The following is a 10,882-nucleotide window of genomic DNA, read 5'->3' as shown; positions in this document are numbered from 1 at the left end:
CTCTTTCTCCATCAGCAATCTGTTTCCCGATTTTTGAAACCACAAGTGAACCTCGCCATTAGTAATTCCTGCAGGCGGAGGCTGAGTATCGTGGAGGCCCTGGAGAATACTGGGCCAGGCCCGCTAATGATTTGGATTTGGATTTGTTTATTGTCACGTGAGGTACAACGAAAAGTATTTTTCTGCGAGCAGCTCAACAGATCATTAAATACATGAAAAGAAAAGGAAATAAAAGAAAATAAATAATAGGGCAACACAAGGTACACAATGTAACTACAAAAGCACCGGCATCGGATGGAGCATACAGGGGTGTAGTGTTAATGAGATCAGTCCATAAGAGGGTCGTTTAGGAGTCAGGTAACAGTGGGGAAGGAGCTGTTTTTGAGTCTGTTCGTGCATGTTCTCAGACTGCTGTATCTCCTGCCCGGTGGAATAAGTTGGAAGAGTGAGTAAGCCGGGTGGGAGGGATCTTTGATTATGCTGCCTGCTTTCCCCAGGCAGCGGGAAGTGTAGATGGAGTCAATGGATGGGAGGCAGGTTTGTGTGATGGACTGGGCTGTGTACTGTCCGTGCGGAGTAGAACGCTTTGACGCCACTGTCGAGAACCGGAACATGGCATTCTGGTGGGCGCACAACTGGCCACAATTTTGGACTCAAGCCAATGGAGAATCCCACGCACAATTTCTGCAGGCTGCAAACCACATTTATTCCCCAGGGACCTCGCCAGTCAATCCACCATGCATTATAGAGGTTAGATAGGGCAGCAGCGTGGTGCAGTGGGTAGCACTGCAGCCTCACGGAGCTGAGGTCCCAGGTTCGATCCCAGCACTGGGTCACTGCCCATGTGGAGTTTGCACATTCTCCCCGTGTTTGTGTGGATTTTGCCCCCACAACCCAAAAGATGTGCAGGGTAGGTGGATTTGCCACGCTAAATTGCCCCTTAATTGGAAAAATGAATTGGGTACTCTAAAAATGTTTTAAAAATTATAGAGATTAGATTTTATTCAAATTTGTCAATTTCACCTGCTGTTTCCTGGAAGCAAATCAAAATCCTTTAAACAAACACATTCTAACCCCAGGTTTTTAACCGTTAAATTGCCCATTACATTTACAATCCAATTTTCCTAACATCTCCCAATCGTCACAGGTGGCATGGACTCTATGACTTCCGTCTGTGCCGTAATGACTGCAACTTGGACAAGATAGTGGAAGGCTATTTGTAGAATGCTGTTTCAGCAAAAGTCAATATCTTCAGGAGGAAAGGGTAGAAAGTTGTATATGAAGAAGTCTATGAAATGTTACACCAAACATTTTCAACAGTGCTGATGAAATTGACAAATTTGAATAAAATCTAATCCCTATTTTGTTATTCCAAAATAAGGCAAGTGATGCACTTTGAGACAGATCTGATATCACGCTCTGTAAACCGTTAGATATTAACCTTGTTACAGGCAGTAAAAATAACCAATGGTTAGTTAATAACTTTGGTTGGTGAGGCAGTTTAAAAATTCTCGCTGATAGTTCTTCATATTTTGAAAATATATTAGGCAATATATTCAAGAAGCAGACAACCTGCGTCTAGCAACCTTGTTGAAAAGAAAAAGGGATTCATTTTGATGAAATATGATTTAGTTTTGCTGAATTTCAGATTTATTTTCCCTCGGTTGTGAGATTTATTTATGTGGTGGATTTTCATCTGTTCACTGATCTCATTCATACGCTGCTGCATTGGAGGTGGTGGAAACTTCTGCTTTGTTGTGCAAGCAGGTTATTTGTTGTGCGTGAAACATTAATTTTGTATCAGACGTTAATATGTTAAAAACGCCGCTGAGAGCTGCAGGCAGCGTTAATTGAGATTGCCTGCAGTGAGCGGGTTGCTTGCTGCCCTGTGTGCGCTTCTCTTGCACTTCAAGAGGGAAGGGAAAGAGAGAGAGAGAGAGAGAGAAAACCGCAGCGGGAGGTCGGAGGGGAAGTGCCGGGATATGCGACAGGGAGTTGCGGGCAGTCCCCTGTCCTCAGGTGAGCGGGTGCAGCAGGTCGGGGCGGCGGGGGTGCTCGCGCTGGTTCACCTGTCCGCGTGGCTGGGGTGGGGCTGTGCGGGGGAGGAGGCAGAGCGAGTCTCCCCGGCAACAAAGGAGCGAGTCTGCCCCGGGCAGCTGGGCGGCCCCGCACTCTCTCTGCTCTCGGCCGCGCAAAGCAGAACCAGTAACGGTCGTGCGGGATGGACTGGTGCTGGAAATCTTGTGCGTGGTGGGTTTTTATTTTTTGCGTGAAAGAAATCACGATTGCGGCTGTTGTTAGGCTGAAGGCTTGAGAGGATTGAGGGAAAGGTAGGCCTTGAGGTGGGGTGGACGGAGCTTTGTTCAATGGCAGCGCCCACTGCCAGCTCGTGGTTCTTTCCCAGTCGCTGACACTGCTGATTTTTTTTGGTGGTGAAAGGCTTTGTTTATATTTTATTTAAAAACCACAGTTGCAATCTGCATTTCCCACTCGACTTGGTAAGCAAGCGTTGCCCCGATGCTGAAAGTCAGTCTGCAGAGTGCAGTGTTGTTCGCACTCCAGCCATTTTCAAAAAGACGGAATGAGTACTTCCTGTGGTTTGGGAGGGAATCACAAAAAAAATTAACGGTATCTGCTGTTCTTGAAGTACCAAATTGCTGCTCTCTTTTTGAAGATTTTGAGTATAAATGCTGCAGTACGAAGTAGATCATTTCATAACACTGGGCTGATGAGAGGTTTAAGCGCTTTTTGTTGTCAACTGGACTTCTGACATGTGTAAACCCTTCACTGCGTTTGAAAGACTAAGCCAATCTGCATTGCTGGTCTCTTTTCTCGATGGGGAATGTGGCTCTGTAGAAAAAGCTTTTTTTGGTCGAAGCAAGGCACGGTTTGTCAAAATACAAGGCTATGTGGTTCCCAAATGCCCAACGGGATGGTGGTGGAGTTCAACCCACTAAAAGATTGGTTACCAGCATGGAGAGCAATATTTTTCACTGTTCATTCAGCTACATGTTGGTGAAATAGCTTACCGGCTTATTTGGAACTGAATGAGTAGAAAAATCCTGCCAACCCCACTCATTGTTTGCTCCATCTATGTTTCAGTCAATGATCCAAGTTAGCGAGTTAATTGCTGACGGTGCCTCGGAGTACTGCAGTGTTGCTTAAGCTACAAAGACTTGGTTGTCATCTTGGCTCATTTGGTTGAATGCATATCTTTGAGTCAGAAAGTTGTGTGTTCATGAGCCAATATGCAATTTTGCATAGAATTTAATCAAATTCTTCAGAGGAATAGTGTGTTGTATTTTTGGGCGATCTTTTGGCGAATGTATTAATTGAGGCTTTGCCTGCTTTATCAGGAGGACATTAAGAACCCCGGTTCTATTTGAAGAAGAGCAGGGACTACTCATGGTGTTGTGGTCTGCATTCCTCCTGTCAACACCAAAAGTCTGAATCAGATGTAGCTCAATGATAAAACTCTTGCCTCTTGAGTCAAAAAGATGTGGGTTTGAGTCCCACTTATGAGATTTGAGCACATAATCATTTCGGTACAGCTTGGAGGGAGTGCTGTGCTGTCAGATGAGATATATAAACAATGGTCCTTTCTGCTGTCACCGGAGGTCCAACGCTTACGACATGTGATCTATTTCATTGCTGTTTGTGGAGGTTTGGTGTGTGCAAACTGGTGTGTTTCCCACGGTACAACAGTGGCTATCCTTTGTAAAGTATTTAATTGGCTGTAACATGCTTTGGGGCATCCTGAGATGGAACTATGCTATATAAATGCAAGTCGTTTTTCCTGTCCTTTCCCACTCTGGTGTAAACGGCCTCTCCTGAAATTCAGCAGTTCCCCAAATTAAAAATGTAGCACTTTTTTGAGCTCAGCAGTAACAGGCATGTGCATGTTGTAAAACAGTCTGAGGCTTAGTAGAAAAGAAGCAAAACTGATCTGCTTAAACTAAAATTTGACAAAGATCCCACATAATAGCTAGCCCCATCTTTAACACATCAAATATGAAATTCCTTTACATTTGCAGTGATAGCATCGTTCAACAAAAGCTGGAAGGTGTAACAACCCTGTTCGAGATTGTTAACATTTAAAGATAAATTTAAACACCCTGTAATTAACTGACAGAACCGTGACCCATGGTTCAACATTTTACAAACAGAAGCAACCGTTATTGTAATAGAATTAAACAAAGAAAGCACTAACACAATAGGTGTTAATTACTTCTGCTACGAACTCCGTTCTACTTTTTACTTCACTCCTTACCCTCCCCACCCCCAACCATCCATTACAGAAATCTTTAACTTTTCCCAGATCCAACTCGAATGTATGCCACAGCCCCCTGGAATTCACTTTAATGCTCCTCAGTATTCCAGCTATTCTCTGAGATAAACCTTCCTTCAGGGTTTTAGCAAAGTAATCCTCCAACTGTTATTTAATACCTCACAATTGTGGATGCCACGGCTCTTTGTTCTGGTTGCTGACAGATACCCAACAACTACTTTCAGCCTTCCAAGCTAACTCTGCTGTCTGCTTTCAGCCACAAAGCTCTGAGTGGATCAATGGATTTCCTCCCCAACTGTAAGCTAGGCAAATCTTCCAGTTGCTTTTCCCACCACAGAATCCAAACTGAGCTTGAGCTCCATCAGTATTCCATGAGGTAAACAATAAAGTTAATATTTTATTTGCTTATAGTGCAGGTCTGACTAACAGTCAACTCCTGTTGGCTTTCCCAATCCAGTGATATGCAGCCTACACCAAAGCAGAGCTGCAACTGCCTACTTTCTGAGCAAGCACCCAGATAACATAAACAAAAGAACCATCAGCACATCTCTGTGACAATTTAGCATTCTTTTGGATGTCCTCGCATGGAAATATAAATTAATTATTTTACCTTCAACACAATCCTTCGATTCTGCAGTCTATTTGAATAATTTATATTGCTAAGAGAGTTTACGACCGTTCCCTCAGAATTTCTGTTCCTATCAATGAACTCCCTTGTATACCCACTGCTCTTTTCTTCTGTAAGCCACACTCATAATATAAATATTTTATTGAAGTAAATGGAGACCCTCTGACGCTACCACAAACCAAATGATAAGTCCTCCATTTTTTACTGTTAACTTCAACCTTCACAGATACTACCTTTTAAGTGGGGCTTTTTAAAAATTCTTTAATGTGATGTGGGCCTTGATGTCTCGGTTGGCAATTATTGCCCATCCCGAATTGTCCTTGAGGTGGTGGTGAGCCACTTTCTTGAACTGCTGCAGTCCCTGTGCTGTTAGGAAGGGAGTTCCAGGATTTTAACCCAGTAACCCAGCTGCCCTTGTACTTCTCAGTGGTAGAGCTTTTAGGTTTAGATGGTAATGTTGAAGGAGCCTTGATGAATTGTTGCAGTGCACCTGTAGATGGAACACTGCTGTCATTGTATGTCAGTGGTGGAGGGAGTGAATGTACCAATTGAATGGATTGGTGTGGAGCTTCTTGAGTGTTGTTGTAGCTGCACTCATCCAGGCAAGTGCAGAGTATTCATCACGTTCCTGACCTGCGCCTTGTAGATGGCGGGCAAGCTTTGGGAGACAGGCGGTGAGTTACACATCATAGTGTTCCCAGCCTCCGAGCTTCTCTTGTAGCTACAGTATTTATATGGCTGGCCCAAATCGGTTTCTGGTCACTGGTAACCCCCGCCGGATGTTGATTGTGGGGGATTCAAGGATAGTAATGCCATGGGGGAGATGGCTGTATTCCCTCTCATTGCAGATGGTGATTGTTTGGAAATTGCATGACACAAATATCATTTGCCAATTACCCAAATGATGTTCGGGTATTACTGGATCTGGGCACGGACTGCTTCCATATCTGAAGAATCGTGAATGACACTCAACATCGTGCAATCATCAGCGAACATCGCCACTTCTGACCTTATGATGAAGCAGCTGAAGATGGTTCGGCCCAGGACATTACCCTGAGGAAACCCTGCAATGATGTCCTGGGGCTGATTTGATTGACCTCCAACAATCATCTTCCTTTGTGGTAGGTATGAACCCAACCAGTAGAGAGTTTTCCCTCTGATTCCCATGGACTCTAGTTTTGGTAGGGCTCTTTGATGCCATATTCAGTCAAATGCAGCCATAATGACAAGGGTAGTAACTCTCACCTTGTCTGTTGTTTGGACCAAGGCTGTTATGAGGTCAGGAGCTGAGTGGTCCTTGTAGGGGTTGCGTTTACATCAGAGTTATGTTTGCTAGTTTCTCAATCAGATGCCCCCACTATCTACAGTTAAAACTTTAATTCATAATACTGGGATTTATATTCTAAAACAAAGGAATTATGTACTAGGTATTTGCAATTCATGTTGAAAACCTGGGATATTTCTTGATCATTACAAATTCCATCATTCTGCTCATTCTAAGTGCAAACATTTCTTTATTTTAAATATGCATTTAATCATGGATTTCAGACATTTTAACCAATATTCTGTCGATTGAATTCAGTGATTTCCTGACTGTATCCTTGAAAACCATACAGTTTGTTTTTGGGACCAATCCTAACATGAGTTTAAAAAAAAATAAACATTATAGTTCCATAATATTATTGTTCCAAAAAACAAAGAGTTGGCATGTCCCAAGTAGTCTGGCACCTGTAATGAGATAACCCAAGACTGTTTATTTTTGAAGTGCTGCAAAAGTTCTGGAAATGTTGAACACTTGATAACTTAAGTTATTTCATTCTATATTTGTCTATGAGATGGATTTAGTCAACAGATCTCTGTTTTATCTATAAGGGATAAGATGTGGATCTATTGCATTTAAGATATGAACATATAAGAAAGCTAATGTACAAAAACTAAGTTCTCATCTGTTATTGTGCGAGGCTAAATATTAGTTGTTCACCTTTGAAAATGGTTTGAATTTATTTCAGTTAATACACGAAGCCACCGAAGGTGACATTCCTTATTCCCAAGGTCATTGATTACAGCTTACCATTGCCAGCAAATAGTTGTCACCATGGCAACAATCCTCTGATGCAGAGCAAGACTACACAAATATTGAGGCAGAGATAGCAGACAAGTTTGATTGCAATAAAAATGCTGCCTTAGCTGAATTTAGATTCACACTGATAGATACAAAATCAAAAAACTGTTGGTAACCATAACTGTCTTTGATTGTATTGGAATTTGGCCAATTTTTTGTTAAATATTGATCTTGCTGTTTGGAACTTTTGTCTTTAAGTGAATAGCTCTTCAGCTGATGCAGTTGATCCTGGGAATAGGATAATTGTAAAACAAAATTAATATTGAGTGTGGAAAAATTAATAATTAAATCAGTGTTCTCCAGTGTAAATTGCTGCCTCGCCTCACCATGACTGTGGTGTTACTGTTTTAATCATTGATTAATTTAGTAGAAAGTGCTGTGCATGCAATATATTTAAATATACCTTGTACTTATGTACTGAACAAACATCTGCTAGCATTAGGAGCAAAACTTTGCAATGCAGTCTTTCTCTTGGACCAATGTTTGAATGAATGTGCCAGACACAACACACCTTAGTGCAGTTTTGAAACCCGTCCAAAGGTTTGAGTGGTACTTCGAGTTAATCACAGTGATTGCTTCAAATTTGGACTGTGAATACTCAAAGACGTGTCTCACATACATTCTTACTAATCAAAAATACAATTGGCCACATCTTAATTTCCAGTTAGCCACATGAGGGGCTGGTTTAGCACAGTGGGCTAAACAGCTGACTTGTAATACACAACAAGGCCAGCAGCGTAGGTTCAATTCCCGTACTGGCCTCCCCGAACAGGTGCCGGAATGTGGCGACTAGGGGCTTTTCACAGTAGCTTAATTGAAGCCTACTTGTGACAATAAGCTATTATTATTATTATGTAGCTAGTGTTATGAACAGGAGGACGTTTATTTAAACGGGGCGGATTTCTCCTCTCGCCACCTGTCCTTTAACAGGAAGGTGTTTTGATTTTGATTTGCTTTCCTCCTTTATAAGTGGTGGTGCATTTTGCAACCCCTCAGAATTGCTGTGATCTAATTTTTAGTAATAACCTTGGAGCAAACTCAAGATAGGATGAATCCCAGAGCAAAGTCGAGGTAGGATGAACTCAAAGGATTAATTTATTTGCACATTGGAACACAGGAGAAGGGGAGCAACTTTGTCTCATTTGCACTCACACAGTAAAAGAGGGATAGACAAAAGAAACATACAGAGCAAAGACTTAATGTTTTACAAGTCTAGAATCAAAGTCCACTGAGGTATTCCTTCATGGAGGTCAGGGGGTTGAAAACTGATGCTGTACAATTCATTTTTCCAGTGGAGTTGACTTCACATGGGCAGATAGGCACACACAGATGAATCAGTCTTGTAGGTGATGGTGCAAAAATCTTAGATTGAAACAGTGTAGATGGGACCTGGGTTTTCAATCTGGGTAGAGCCCTTTTTCTGTGCTGTTGCTTGTAGATGGTAAATTGACAGAAGGAGTGTTCAGCACAGCAAGGCAATATAATTGGTTCACACAGCTAGAGGGTCATGTCACTTGACTCCCACCTCTAAATTAAACTAATTAATTAATTAGTGATGGCTGGTCAGGTGATGTGCTTGAGCTGCTTGATGTGGGAGCTGGCAGATCCAATTGCGAGCTGCAGCGACCACATCTGCAGTAAGTGTTGGCTGCTCGAAGAGCTCCGGCTCAGAGTTGATGAGCTGGAGTCTGAGCTTCAAACACTGAGGCACATCCGGGACGGGGAGACTTACCTGGACACTGTGTTTCAGGAGGCAGTCACACCTGTCAGAGTAAGTAGTTTAAATCCTGCCAGTGGCCAGGGACAGCAGGGTGTGACTGCAAGGCAGGCAGGTAAAGGGAACTAGCAGTCAGGAACTCAGGAGCCTCAGCCCTTGACTCTGTCCAACAGATATGAGGCACTTGCTCCCTGTGTGGATGGCGAACAGGGTTGCAGGAAGGATGAGTCAGCTGACCAAGGCACCATGGTTCAGCAGGCCATTCAAGGGGAGGGAGTAAATAGGCAAGTTGTAGTTGTAGGGGATTCTATTATCAGGGGGATAGATAGTATCCTTTGTGAGCAGGATAAAGAGTCCCGCATGGTATGTTGCCTGCCCGGTGCTAGGGTGCGGGACATCTCTGACCGGCTTGAAAGGATACTGGAGAGGGAGGGGGAGGATCCAGTTGTTGTGCTCCATGTCGGTACTAACAACATAGGCAAGTCTAGGAAAGAGGACCTGTTTAGAGATTATAAAGAGCTAGGATTCAAATTAAAAAAACAGGTCCTCAAGGGTCATAATCTCCGGATTACTTCCTGAGCCACGTGCAAATTAGCATAGGGTGGCAAGAATAAGGGAAGTTAACACGTGGCTGAAAGAGTGGTGTGGGAATGAGGGGTTCCTTTTCATGGGACACTGGCATCAGTTTTGGGACAGGGGGGACCTATACCGTTGGGATGGTCTCCACCTGAACCGAGCTGGGACCAGTGTTCTGGCGAAAAGAGTAAATAGGGTGGTCAATAGGACTTTAAACTAAAGATTGGGGGGGAAGGAAAAGTCAGGGAACCAAGAGGTGAAGTAATCAGCGGGGAGCGTAGCTGCTTAGGAATACAAAAAAACACGAACAGACAAAACTCAAGAGTGGTTACGATTGTCCCCATCCCACAAAATATGACACCGTGTATGGAAAGGCTCAGTAAACCAAGGTCCACCACACTAAGAAAACAAAAAGGGACGGTCAATAGAGAATTAAAGGGGCTATATTTAAATGCGCGCAGTGTACGGAACAAGGTAGATGAGCTTGAGGCCCAGATTGTGACTGGCAGGTATGATGTGGTAGGCATCACAGAGACATGGTTGCAGGGAGTTCAGGACTGGCATTTAAACATCCAGGGATTCACAACCTATCGAAAAGACAGAGAGGTGGGCAGAGGGGGCGGGGTTGCCTTGTTGATTAGGAATGAAATTAAATCAATAGCACTAAACGACATAGGGTCAGATGATGTGCAGTCTGTGTGGGTAGAGTTGAGGAACCACAAAGGCAAAAAAACCATAATGGGAGTTATGTACAGGCCTCCTAACAATGGTCAGGACCAGGGGCACAAAATGCACCACGAAATAGAAAGTGCATGTCAGAAAGGCAAGGTGACAGTGATCATGGGGGACTTCCAATATGCAGGTGGACTGGGTAAATAATGCTGCCAGTGGACCCAAGGAAAGGGAATTCATTGAATGCTTACAGGAGGGCTTTTTGGAACAGCTTGTGATGGAGCCCACGAGGGAACAGGCCATTCTGTACTTAGTGTTATGTAATGAGCCAGACTTGATTAAAGATCTTAAAGTAAGGGAGCACTTAGGAGGCAGTGATCATAATATGGTCGAATTCAATCTCCAATTTGAAAGAAAGAAGGTAGAATCAGATGTAAAGGTGTTACAGTTAAATAAAGGTAACTACAGGGGCATGAGGGAGGAACGGACGAAAATCAACTGGGAGCAGAGCCTAGTGGGAAAGACAGTAGAACGGCAGTGGCAGGAGTTTCTGGGAGTAATTGAGGACACAGTACAGAGGTTCATCCCAAAGAAAAGAAAGGTTATCAGAGGGGGTATTAGGCAGCCATGGCTGACAAAGGAAGTTAGGGAATGCATCAAAGCAAAAGAGAAAGCCTATAATGTGGCAAAGAGTAGTGGGAAGTCAGAAGATTGGGAAGACTACAAAAACAAACAGAGGATAACAAAGAGAGAAATAAGGAAAGAGAGGATCAAATTTGAAGGTAGGCTAGCCAGTAACATTAGGAATGATAGTAAAAGTTTCTTTAAATACATTAAAAACAAACGGGAGGCAAAAGATGACATTGGGCCGCTCCAAAA

At 43.2% G+C, this 10,882-nt stretch overlaps 1 protein-coding gene across 6 annotated transcripts in view; it reads left to right on the top strand.

The window, feature by feature from the left end:
• Positions 1-1,838: 1,838 nt before the first annotated feature.
• sestd1 (SEC14 and spectrin domains 1) overlaps positions 1,839-10,882 on the top strand; it is a 275,430-nt gene continuing 266,386 nt past the window's right edge. For 3 of the 6 annotated variants that reach the window (XM_072477346.1, XM_072477354.1, XM_072477310.1), the window contains exon 1: positions 1,839-2,019. The gene's annotated coding sequence lies outside the window, so the exon portion shown is untranslated. Of the gene's footprint in view, positions 2,020-2,102; positions 2,251-6,018; positions 6,038-10,882 lie in introns of those variants that run through there. The other 3 variants (XM_072477318.1, XM_072477324.1, XM_072477335.1) reach the window with 3 other exon arrangements.

This window comes from Scyliorhinus torazame, chromosome 2 (genome assembly GCF_047496885.1).
Source record: "Scyliorhinus torazame isolate Kashiwa2021f chromosome 2, sScyTor2.1, whole genome shotgun sequence".
Classification (NCBI taxonomy): domain Eukaryota; kingdom Metazoa; phylum Chordata; class Chondrichthyes; order Carcharhiniformes; family Scyliorhinidae; genus Scyliorhinus; species Scyliorhinus torazame.
This window is presented reverse-complemented; position numbering and strand designations above follow the sequence as displayed.